The 12,810-nt window shown below is 56.2% G+C and overlaps 1 protein-coding gene across 4 annotated transcripts in view; it reads right to left on the reverse strand.

Moving 5' to 3' along the window:
* EPHB2 (EPH receptor B2) overlaps window positions 1-12,810 on the reverse strand; it is a 171,569-nt gene that overhangs the window by 43,865 nt on the left and 114,894 nt on the right. The gene's annotated exons all lie outside the window — the stretch shown is intronic.

Here is a 12,810-nt window from a genome sequence, read left to right on the forward strand (position 1 = left end):
TGGGACACCTTCCTTCACCCAGGACTGCGTGCTGGCCGCTGTGCGCAGAGGGGCCAGGGACTGGGTCCTGGGCCCAGCAGAGCCAGGTACGAAGGGCAGATGACACACTTTCCTGCCTCTGGATCTCCTACAAGTTCTGGGTTTGGGTCAGGGAAAGAAATTTGACTGAATGGAGGAAAGAGCCCTGGCCCTGAATGGAGGAATGGAGCAGGGAGGCCCAGGCTCAGCGGCTGCTGCGGCCCCTTGCTCTGTGAGCCCACTCTGCACCGGGGAGGACTTATGGCCCCTGCCAGCAGCGGGACTGTGGCTATGGGCAGGCTCAGAGACCCAGCCCTGGGCCCTAGGTTCTTCTGAACTACATAAAAAACCCATTCTGTGTATTTTCTGGGGCTTGTGCCGTATGTATATCAGGGCTGAGCCTGTGTTGTTCTTGTGGTTGAGTGGGCGGGTTTGGGGGTCGCCCTCATGCAAAGTGGCTTTTGCATTTTGCATGCTTCTTGTTTTTGCTGCTGGAGGTTGAGCCAGCAAAGTCAGCCCCCCAGGGCTAGGCTGGGCAGGGCGCCCGGTCCTCTGTGCCACAGGCAAAGCTAGGCTGGAAGCAGGCGGCGAGCTCCTGGGCTAGAAGGAGCTGCTGATCCCTGTGGCTACCACGTGCCTGCCTGGTGCTGGGCCTGGAGTTTCTTTACCCCATACCTTATCCAAAGTCACTCAGGGAATTAGGGGTAGAGCCTCTGCCCTCATAGCCCATGTTCTCCCTAACGCCTGCCTCAGAAGCCTCTCCAGTGCTCTATCCTGATGAAAGTACGCCCCCCCCCAAAAAAAAGAGAGGCCCTGCCTGGGCTGATTAAGTCCAGAAAGCACCTCAGGGTCATTCTCCTGTGGTGGTAGCTCCCACTGAAACCACCCAGTGAATGTCAGTCATCTTGCCCCCCTACTACATGCCCAGGTCTCCCCTGCCTGCCCCAGCCGGACCCTGGCTCTGTGGTCCCCCGCCAGCAGCTGGCAGGACTACAGAAGTCAGAAAGCAGTGGCAGGACTGTGTTAACATGCCTCTTCTTTGCCTGAAGGGGGAAATCCAGGGCCTCCCCAGGCCAGGCTCTTCAACACAGGCCGTCTGCACAGTCCCTCTTCTGCTCAAGAACCTTCCGTGGCTCTCTGTGCTTGTGGTAAATGCGGCCTCAGCTCCTAGCACCCCCAGCTGTGCCCTGAGAGCCCATCATAAGTAGGGGGTGTCCCGCTCCCCAGCAAACTGTGCTCCGCCTCACCTCTGGGCCTTTGCTCAGGCAGTGCCCTCTGCCCGGCACGCTGCCCCAGCTCCAGCCTGGCTAACTCCCTTTTATCCGACAGACCTTAGCTGCTGCCCAATCACTTCGTGGTCCATCTCCTAGTCCTTCTCCCAGGACTCTCCCCTAGGCTCCTGCGGCTGTACCACTTTGCATCTGCCACTGCACAATTACAAACCCGCGATTCTCCGCCTCCGCACCAGGCTGTGAGCCTGGTAACAGCAGGGGCCCACAGTGGCTGAGAGAGGATGGACAGGAGGTCTTGGGAGTGTTTGCTGACTGACTGAGGCTCAGAGAGGTGGAATCTTGTGCTTAAGGTCACCCAGCCTGTGTGTGGACTGGAGATTTTGTTCCAGGTTTCTGGAGCCCCTCAGCCCATGTCAGGGCCCCTGGAGCTCCTTCCTGTGGCCCCTAAAATAGCTCTCAAGGCATGTGGTTCAAACCCTTGTCCTTGGCATTTGGTTACCATTGGTCTCCCCACGTCTCACCTCCCCACCCGCCCAACTGTGAGCTCCATGAGGAAAGCCACTGCGCCTGCCCTGTTCACTGCCTGGCACAGAGGAGACCTCAAGATGCTTTGGCCCGAGGCTGGAGTCACCAGAACTTTCACAACCACTGTGTCTCTTGACAGCACCCTCCCTGTTGTAGGCAGGTGGTAGAGCGCAGCCTCCCAGGGAGTTAGACCCTGCACCCCACAACCTGCAAAGGCAGGTGAGGGTGTTTCCCCCCCGGCCCTCCCAGCCCCTGGATCCTATGTCGGGCCCCGGCCCCGCTCTGGCCTGCCGCCCCAAATGCTACCCCCACAGAGGGGCTGGGAGCTCCCGCCCGCCCAGCAGGCAGCCCCATTCCTCCAATTTCCTCCCAATTAATCAAGCTCTGAACTTTTTAATTATCTGCCTGCAGGGTGACTCCCCACTCTGGTGAAGCAATTAAGGACATTTCCAAGTGCTGTGTGGCTGCCGGCAGGCAGCTCTGACCAGGCCTTGATGGAAGAGGTGAGCGGAGGGAGGGGTTGGTGACAGGAGGGGTGGACAGGAATCCCCCTGGGACATGGAACTGCTGGGAGGCCGTCCCGGGGTCCTGGCCAGGGCCACTCCAGTGATCTGGGGCCACATTATTCACTCAAAGCCCCTTCTCTGCAGCTAGAATCTGGCTTCACGGATCCCAGAGACTGAGTTACCCAGGCACTGGGTTAGGTGTTTTACAATCTTGCTGCATCCTCACCTTGACCCTGGGAGCAGGAAACGTAATTAATCTCTATTTCACAGATGAGGAAACAGAGGCTCAAAAACACCTCCAGAGACGCTGCTGGGATTTGAAGCCAGCTCTGAGTCTCCACGTCCACTTCATTCTGTTGTCTCTTAAAGGTCGGTGGGGCCGGTCGACGTGCCCAGGAGCACTGAGGAAGAGCGTGGGTTGGGGGAAGCCTCAGGAGGAGAAGCCACCCAGACCTGGTGAAGAGCAACAGCTCTCCACATGCAGGGCTACAGATGGGCGGGGGCGTCACAGGCTGCAGAGGGGGGGCAGGGCGGCCGCCTGTGCACAGGCACAGAGGCGTGAAACCACATGGTGTGCGCCGGGGGAACTACAACGAGTTCAGGGTCATCGAAGCCTGAAGTTCGAGGCTGAAAGAGTAGGAGATGAGGCTAGAGAGGCAGGTGGGGTCTGGGTCATTGGAAGTCGAGAGTATTCATGATCTTTCTGTTCAAGCTTCTCACTTGATGACTACAGAACAGATGAGCTGGACCTGGACCGAGACTTGCTTAAGGTTACATAGCCAATGAGCTGCAGCCCTGAGTCCCGATGCCCACACTGGCAGGGAAGGCAGAGGGGAGGAGGAGTGGTAGCTGTCAGACCCTGCAGCAGCTTCTGGACTCGGGACTGCAGCATCCGGGCTTTCACCCTCCCACCTCCCCACTGTCCTCTGGCGGCAGTCTGCTCTCCATGAACCAGCCACAGTGGTCCTGCAGGACAGGGATCGGCTGGGGGTTGCTCCTCAGCTCAAAGCCCTCCAATAGCTCCCATGTCACTTGGGGTACAAACGCCCCCTTTACCTCTCTGGTCAAATTCATTGGTAGTTATTTTATTCTTTTTTGTAATTGTACCCCCCTTGCCTCTCTGAACTTACCTACTACTACTGCCCTCCCTTGTATCTACTCCACTCCAGCCACACTGGCCTCCTGGCTGTCCTGGCACACATCAGGCCACCTCTAGCCCCAGGGCCTTTGCACAGCAATTTCCTTTGCCTTGTTCAAGCCCTAGCCCAGCTACTTCTTCACTGTGTCCCTCTCTGAGCCTCACATCTTTCTTCTATAATCGAGGTTAACCCTGCACACTCCACCTCCCTCCCTAGTCTAACATGAGATTTTAGCGAGAAAATGGGGAACAAACAGAGCTTCACGAAAGCCCTCCTTCCAGTTGGAGGTTATCACTGCACCTGGGCTTTATAAAGGTCCTTCAGGGAAATCAGCCTCCCAGCCAGTCATCCTCTGGCCTCACAGATGCTGGAAAAGCGAGTGTTAAATAATAATCACAACGTGCCTGAAGGGAAGCCGGATGTGTTGGGAAAGCTCCACACATCTGGCAGGGCCAGGCCAGGCCCCCGGCACATCTGGCTGCTGTACTGACAGGTGGCGAAGTGGGTCACTGAGGGGCCTGGAGGGCCCGGTCCTGCTGCCACCAGGGGGTGATGGCCGGATGGAGCCGGGGTGCATCTCCCTGAGCTGCTGTGGGGCATCACCCCGCTGAGGGTCCTCCCCGCAGGGCATCCACTAGACTTTGGTGGCTGTGTTCTAAGAGGCCAACGTAGGCCCCAGAACCTGGGCCGCCAGATTCCCAAATCCCCGCCTTGTTTTGTCAGCGCCAGCCACCCCTGCTGGGGCTGCGGAGCCTGGGAAAGCCCCTCCCCTCTCCAGCTGTGGGGGGTACATTTTCGGGGTCACCTCATGCAGCACTTCCGCTTCTATGGGATCCAGAAATGTGGTCATCAGCTCCACCTGAGGGAGCCCCCTCGGCCGAGACTGGCCTCCTCCCTCCTCCCACCTGCCCCAAGAAAGCCATGGTCATTAATAAAGGACACAATTAGCTGTCAGCAGAGAACATGTCTGGAATTTTTTACCTGCCCATGAGCTGGGTTAAGGCAACAACCCCCCTGGACCCCCCGGGGAAGCAGCTGCCACACACCTTTCAGGGGCCCCGACCCCCACCCGGCCTGGGGCAGGTGGGGGCCTGGGACTTTTTCCGTGTGGGTTACGCAGGCCCAGGCCTGCGCGGGGCAGTTCTTTCCAGCCCAGTGGAGAAAGTGACAGAGTAAGAGAGATTTCCTGGCAGAAGTTGTTTTTCTCAACCCAACAGGCAATACAAATTCAATACAATTTTCTCCCCGTCCCTGTGCCGACTTAAGAGTCTTTGAGAGCTAGGAGGATTTTCGAGAAGAGTTTGTTCAATCGCTCACTTTACACCTCGATTTACAGCTGGGAACCCTGAGGGCCAGGGTGGGAGGTGGCCTTGCCTGTGTCAGAGGAAACCAAACAGGCTTCTCCTTTTGCTTCTCTCTGGGTCCCTTGCTCACCTAACACGGAATTCACAGCCGAGGTCCGAGGGGATGTTTTACTCCCCAACGGTCATTCTGCACACACTGCTGAGTCCTGACTCCGTGCTGGGGCCGGGATGGGGGATGGGAGGGACAGTCGTGAACGAGGAAACACGGTCCCGGCCCTCATGGAGCTGCGGGTCCAGCGAGAGTGACGGGGGAGAGAAGCGATGGACAGCATGGACACTTACACGCAACCTGCGACTGCCTTTAGGGAGTGCGGTCCGGGAAGGCCCTTCCGCCTGAAAAGGTGGCATTTAAAAGGCAATCCCTGGAGAAGGAAGGATGTTTGGCTGAGCAGGAACAATATTTGCAAAGGTGGTACAAGCCTCTGTCCTAACAATGCCACGGAGGTTGGGATTTGTCATCTCTATTCCGCAGATGAGAAACTGAGCTTCATGGCAATGACGTGCCTTCCCCAGGGAACATGGACCCCAGACCCCGGAGCCCGGGCCTCCAGTACATACCTGCCTGTCTCTCCTTGCCCTTCTGGGTCATTTCCAGAAGCACTGCTTCCCCGGGTAACCTGAAGGGTTGATCTGCTTGAGCCCTGGTAACCTGTGACTTGAATGCTAATGAAAATCCCATTCAAGAGGTGCTGGCATTTGGCGCCTCAAAGACAAGGGACCAGGAAACACAAACAGAGAGAAGGAGAGCTTGCTCACATTCACACTGAGGCTTGGGGGTCTGAAATCACTCCTCCTCCTAGGGGTACAGAAACCATCGCCCTCCTCCAGTTGGCTTCTGGGGAGCAGGCACAGGCCCCAGCGAACCCAAGCCATAAATCAAACGCACAAGATGTGGCTTTGGCAGACATCCCGGTGAAAAAGATCTGGGGGTTTGAGTTGACCACAAGCCAAAAGCTGCTGAAAAGGCCAATGTGGTCTTAGGGCGTCAGAGTGGAAGGAGAGTGACAGCCCGGAGTCTCCCCTGCTGCTCAGGCAAGGTCAGGTTCGAGCGCCACACTGACAGGAGGTCCGAGGAGCGGGAGTGGACAGCACATCTCAGGCCTCCAGCTTGTTTCCCATCTGTGGCCGTCACTGGTGGTGCTGCGGGCGCTTGGGGTGAGGTCTCGGGGATGGACGGGCCCAGGGAGCGTTTTTGAGGCGCGCAGCAGAGTTCCGGGGCCCCACTTGCCCTGGAGCAGCCTCTGGTCTGGATGAGTTCCCTCCTTAAAATGTAGCTCAGCTTCTGCCTCCACCACCTAGCACTTCTAGACACGGGGTGTGGGGGGGGGGTCTGAGACCACGTGTGTGGTCTCACTAGGGCCTGCCTCTGACTCGAGGACAGACTTACTTCAAAAACTAAAAGCCCAACAAGGTTTTCCTAAGTAATACGTTTTGCCCAGCTTTGTGCCGGGCACTGGGCACAGAGTAGGTGAGAACACAGTCCCTGGCCTTGAGGACGGCTGCTAGAGGGTCCTCACGGAAGGCTTTCCAGAGGAGGAGCCACTGGGACTGGGTATTAAAGGACGAGCAGGAGTGTGTCAGGGCCGGAAGAGATGAAGGACATTTCAGGCAGAGCAGAGGAGGGGGACGGGCATGGCAGGATGGCTGGAGCACAGGGTATGTGGGAGAGGGGGGCTGGGGGGAGTAGGACACCCAGTAAAGAAAGGTGGTCTCAGGCTATGCTGAAATGGGCTTTGTGTGCTCGGTGATGGGGTCTGGAGTTTTATTCTCTAACAGCAGGCGGGTCAGTGGTGGGCCAACGCTAGCGGTCAAACAGCCGCCCTGGTGCCCCCACCCTCTCTTCTGAGCAGTCTGCCTAGGACCTGGCTTCTCACGCTGCAGCCCCCCTGCTCTGGCCTCTGCTGGCCCATGTAGCGACCACGGCCAAGGGCTGCATGGGGGGAGGGGGTACGGGGCCTGGACGCCCAGAGCAGGGGGCCTTAACATCGCTCTTTCTAGAGTGGGTAACACTTGAGCCGTCTTGAAAGACAAAGGAGGACCGGACGGAAGAATGAAAGGAGGGGCGCACTGGGCAGAGAGAACAGCCCGCGTCAAGGTGTGGTGACTCGAAGCTGCACATCAAGGCCGAGGACCTGCAGCTGGGGTCCAAGTGAGTGTGGGGGTGCGGGACCTGCGGCTGGCCAGGCAGACGGGGTGGGGTGCACAGCAGCCAGGTCCCGCCCAGCACTGGACGATGTGCCACCGCCTCGGGGCCCGCTGCCGGCAAACCAGGCGGCTCTGCCCACAGAGAGTTGGCAGAGGCCTGCCCCGCCCCTGGACTGGGACGTTCTTGGGTCATAAAGTGCCCGTGGCAGCGCGGAGACCTGGGGATCCATCCTCGCCTCCTCTGCAGGGCTCTTCTGAGTCTGACCCAAAACCTTCCCCGGGGGCAGACGGCTTCTTAAAAAGTTACTTTAAAAATAACTGGATCCCAAAATCTTACAAAAGTTCCACACCTTCTCGGTTTCGAAGAGCCAACGTTGAAAACTATGAGTTAACAGCAAGACTGGCAGAACAAGGGGTCTTCGGCCAGCAGCTGGGGTACCTCATGACAAACTGCCCAGACACAGTCACTTTAGAGTGATCACCTTTAAATGGCACTTCAACCTGGCCCTAAATGTCTCCTTTATTTGAACAGCAGGTTTATGGGGCCTAGGCCTCTGCTGTTCCCAGCTTGTGCATTGGCTTTATAAAAGAGGAGGAAAGTGAGAGAGAGAAAGAGACAGAAATCAAAGCCGAAGTTGATGACAAACCTCTAATCTCATAAACTGTTCTCTTATCTCGGGCTTTATAAAATGGGGAGGCCTGGCTGTCGCTGAAAGTGGCTCTGAAAGCTCATAAACTTGACAAGCACTTAGCTGTAGCACCCACAGGGAAGGATGACAGTCCTGGAGAAACACAAAGAAGGGGGGGGTGCTTCTAGTGAGGGACGGCCTGCAGAGGCGCTGTCACCAGGGGACACACAGCGTCCTCGTGTTCATTCTCTGACCTCATGGGATCCTTGTTTGAGAGAGTCCCTATGGTTACGGAGAGGCCAGAACTAACATTTTAACACTGGTAATCTTCGGATAAAGAACAGCTCACTCTCGGCCATTTAGAGCTTACTCTCGGCCAGGTACTGTTTTAAGTGCCTTATGTGGATTAATTACTGTAATCTCAAATTATACTGTAATTATCCTCGTTGACACAGGATCCAGGCACACAGAGGTAAGGCACTCGCCCGATGTCGCCAGTGCAGTGAGTGGCAGGGCAGGGATTAAAGCTGAGGCGGGAGCCATGTGCTTTCTGTCACCGACTGCTCGCTCATCCTGCCTGGGCTGGGGCTCCGGGCCGGGTGGGGCATCACTCAGCTCTGTCTCCTCCCCTCCTCTCATTACCACCTCCTGATGGACTCCTGGCCCTGTTTCAGGGTGGACACTGAGGCTTGGAGTGGCCGAGAACATACTGTACGGGGCAACTGGGCTGGGACCTGCCCCAGCTGTCTGGTGGCACCGGCCTCCTGATCTGACCACACTGAGAGCCCCAGGGGGCTGGTGTCAGTTAGGGTCCCCAGGATCAGAGTCTGGTGGCTCCGGGTGGCAGGCTTTGTTTACTCTGCCGGACTCGGGGTCCCTTCCTGAACCCCAGAGCTCTAGAGCCACGCCCGCCGGCGTCTCCGCCGGGAGTCAGCTCGGTGCAGTGGTTAGCGCTTGGGCTTTGTCCAGCTCCACCACTTCCCAGCTGGGTGACCTTGTATAAGTCACATAAACTCTCTGTACCTTAGTTTTGTCATCTGCAAAGCAGGGATGACAACGCTACCTCCCTCCTGAGGTGGTTGAGAAGATGGTTAATATACAAGCAGCACTTGCAACAGCGGTCCCCAGCCTTTCTGGCACCAGGGACAGACGGTTTCTCGGAAGACAACTTTTCCAGGAATGGGGTCGGGGGCGTGGTTTCGGGATGATTCAAGCGCATTACATTCGAGCTCAGCTGCTGCAGGGTGGCCCGTTCCTAACAGGCACGGACCGGCACTGGTCCGCAGCCTGGGGGTTGGGGACCCCGAACTTAGAACGCTGCCAAATGCACAGCAACAAGTGCTAGGTGTTAGCATTACTGTGGTCTCCTCTCCTTGAGGGCCTGCCCTGCACCCTGGACCCTGCTGCCGGACTGGACAGCTGTCTGACCAGCTCTATAGCCCCTCACAGTATGGACGGCTGCCTGGGCCTCTGCCGTCTCATAGACAAAGCAGCAAGTCTGGTTCAAATCCCAGCCACAGCTCTTCCTGGCTGAGACCTTTAGGCCCATGAACACCCCTCTTCAAGACTCCGTTCTTTTGTCTGTAAGACAAGGGTGATAACACTTGTGTTAATAACACAGCGGTGAGAGTGGGGACTTAGGTTCAGACAGACTGGGTCTCTGCTTCTTGCCCTCTCCATGACCTTGAGGCAGTTGCCTGAACTCCTGGGGCCTCAGTTTCCTCAGCTGTAAAATGGGGACACTTCCTTGTAGGGTTTTACACTGTGAGGACCAGATGAAGTTATAGGTCCACAATGCCATGTCCCGCCTTGCTGGGGCTCAGTAAGGGCTGTTAGGATTACCCATTTCTCCCGGTAGAGATCATTCATTCAACAGGTATGAAGCCCTACTATGTGCCAGGCACTGTTCTAGCTGCTGGGGACACAGCAGCAAATAAGACAAGTGAGGAAGATGAACAATAGACAGATAGCAAATAAATACAAAGTGAACTGCCAGAGGGGCCTGAGGAGGAGGAGAGGTGCTCTAAATGGGGTGGTTCGGGAGGGCTTCTCTGAGGAGGTGTCCCATGAGCTAAGACCTGAAGGACAAGAAGGAGCTACCTGTGGGGAAAGGATTCCAGGTAGAGGGAACAGCTCATGCAAAATCCCTTCCTCGGGAGGGAATAAACAAGCCCAGAGTTTTTGAGGAGCGGCAAAGGGCTCTCAGGAGGAGTGGCTGGAAAGGAGTGAACAGGGGCAGGAGAGTGGGGGATGGGGCGGCGAGGGAGGAGAGAGCCCGAGCCAGGCGTCAGGGGCCCAGAAAGGAGATGCAGATTGGCTCTAAGTCGATGGAAACCACCGGAGCACTCTAGGCAGGGCTGTGGAGCGACCTGGTGTTTTTGAATAAGTCCCTCTGTCTGCTGAGCGGGGCACGGACTGGTGGGGAGGCTGCACGCTGTGGTCCAGGCAGAGATGACAGTGGACAGGCACGGCGGTGACAGTGAGGGTGCAGAGAGGTGATCGGGTTTAATGAGGACCCAGGAGCGGCTTCTTCTGCCCACAGTAACATGATGGGGTGAGAGGTGAGATGCCATGTTCTGCTCGTGGGAAGGAATAAAAGCGTTTCCTTCAGAGTATTTCGTGACTTCAGCAGTGCCTTCTCCCTGAGGACTCTCAATCAGTAAGCTGACTGCCCACTGAGAGCTGGTAATTGGGCTTCTGGGACAGGTGCCCGGGGGCTGGCAGAGCTTCCCCTTGGGGCCGTGTGGCCACGCTGCTCGTTGGCAGAAAGTTCAAAGGGGAAGAAAGCTGCTCCAGGCAGCTCTCTGCTCCCTTTTGAGGGTCCTCCTGTTGCTCCTCACCCAATCTGAAGCATGTGGCTTCCCAAGCTGCCCCGAGGCCCCGTGGGACCCCTGCTTGAGGTCTGGGCTCTTGCTCAGCTCCTGGTATCTGCCCTCTGCCCCCAGCTGTGTCTCGTGCCCTCTGAACTGAGCTCGTGCTGGGAGAGGCCAAGGATGTGTCTTTGCCAGGGACTCAAATGTCACACTGTCTGTTCTTTGTGTGCATTAAAACAGGTTCCTTCCCAAGCCACCAGGCCTTCCTGCCAGGAGTTAATCAAATGGTGAACGTTTCAGGCATGGTGACAGGTAGGGGAGAAGTGACTTGAGGGCTGACAGGGCTGCCTTTCATATTTCTTACGGCCTCCTGCTGGTCCCACCTTCACAACTGAGCCATCTGCTCCTGAAACCAGCCTGCAAATCACAACTTTCCAGGAGAACCGCACCTCCTGCTCTGCTTCCTGAGCAGTAAGTTTCCTGGCCACGGATGCACCTCACAAGGAAGGTATTACTATCATTGCCCTCATGCTGATGGGGAAGTGAGGCTCAGAGCGGGAAGGGACTGCCCAAGGACGCATGGGCAATGGTGGCAGGAGCGGGCCACCATCTCCACCTCCGGCTTTGAGTTGAACTCGGTCTCCTTGGCACCAGGTCCGCTTGCTGTCCAGTCCCCTCCTGCTCTCCAAGGACTGGAACGACAGCAGGAGGCTCTGGTTAAGACTGGGGAATAGCCGACAAGGCCACATATGGGTAGTGACAGCAGGCATAGACAGCAAAGCATGTGTCCCGAGACAGCTTTAAAACTGACCACAACAATCACAGAGATATGACACAGTCATTGCTGATGATTCGGGCACGAACCCTGCCCCGTGTCTACTGAGACCATTGTCAGAGCCTGTGGCACTGCTCGAAGGGCTGCTCGTGTGCAGGTTCGCTCATTCGTTCGTTTGTTCATTCACTCATTCGGCAGATACTGACTGAGAGTCCGCTTCGTGGCAGGTACCTCGCTGGGGACAGACATCACATACAACCCCTGCCCTTGCTACTGCAGCTGTCTCTGGGAGCTCCTCAAGTGGCTAAGAGAGCGGCCTTGGGAGTCAGGACACATCCCAACTGTAAGACCTTGGGCCACTTACTTCACCCCTCTGTGCTCGGATTCCCCATATGAGAAATGGGGATAATAACAATGCCCACTATGTAAGGTCACTGTGGGGTTACATGAGCTATCACATGGAAAGTGCTCAGAACACCATGTCTGCACAAAGTAGGTGTTTAGCTCTGTTCCTCCTCGTTCTAAAGGACTTACGGGGTCTCCCAACCAAGGGCTCACTGTCTCCATGGCCACTGCTGGGTTTATTTCTCACAACTGTGTCCTAGGCTCCCTCTTCTGCTAAGCGTCCTGGCCGAGAGTGTGCAAAATTCATTTGTCAGGAGCTACCTATCAAGAGTGTCTTTCCCCTTGTGCTTAGACAGTCATCATTTATCCTTCAGTAAATAGTTTCTGAATGCTAGCCACTATTCTAGGGGCATTAGCCACACCATTCCATTTAATCTCTCCAACACCCCTGGGAAGCTGTTACTATTTCCCCCATTTTGCAGAGGAGGATGTAGGCTTAAAGAGGCTGTGTGACCATCCATCCATCCATCCATCCGTCCATGCATGCATCCAGGATTTACTAAGTACTTGTATGTGCTAGGAGGCACTGTGCCAGGGCCAGGTTCAAGTCCCAGCTAGTAACAAAGACCCAGTACCTGCCCAGTCAAGGCTTCCAGGCTAGCCAGGAAAGAACAACCTGCATTTAACAACAAACAGGGTGGCGAGGGCCACAAATGAGGAGGGCACAGCGGGTGAGTTCAATAGGGGCTGGGCAGTGTACGTCACTCGGCTTCAGCCCAACCAGCACAGCCAACCTAGAAACCTCCCTTCCACCCCCAAGCTACTCCTTTGAAATCCCATCTTTGCTCCCTGTCAACACTGCAAACTTCTGTTCACCAGGGTCAGCTGCCCCCTCCTATGACATCTCTCGTCCTCTCACAGGCTACAGATGTCATTCATCCCCAGAGAAGCCCAGTGTATCTGTGTCCTGTTCAACCCTTCACGTTTGACAGTTATTTGCTGGCTGAGGGCTGACTGCAATGTTCCCCTGCTTTAGGAAGCCTTCGTTAACTAACTCCGGCCCCCGGCCGCCAGCCCTGTGTGTGAACAGTCAGGCCTGAACTCTCAGTTCCCATAAGACCTTGGGTCTATCTCCAACCAATGCCCATATCATTTTCCCTTTGACTTTCTTCCCGGCTGGTACGACCCTGTAAGCAGGTCTTATTCAGCTCTGAATCTCATTTAAGCTGAACACATAGTAGGTAGTTTAGTTAGTTTCAGGAGTAAGTGGAAAGGCAGACTGGGAGAGAAAACCCAGGTCTGAGTCCCACCATTGATAA

The sequence above is a fragment of the Artibeus jamaicensis genome, unplaced genomic scaffold, assembly GCF_021234435.1.
Source record: "Artibeus jamaicensis isolate MK-2021 breed Jamaican fruit bat unplaced genomic scaffold, CSHL_Jam_final scaffold_847, whole genome shotgun sequence".
NCBI classification, from domain to species: Eukaryota; Metazoa; Chordata; class Mammalia; order Chiroptera; family Phyllostomidae; genus Artibeus; species Artibeus jamaicensis.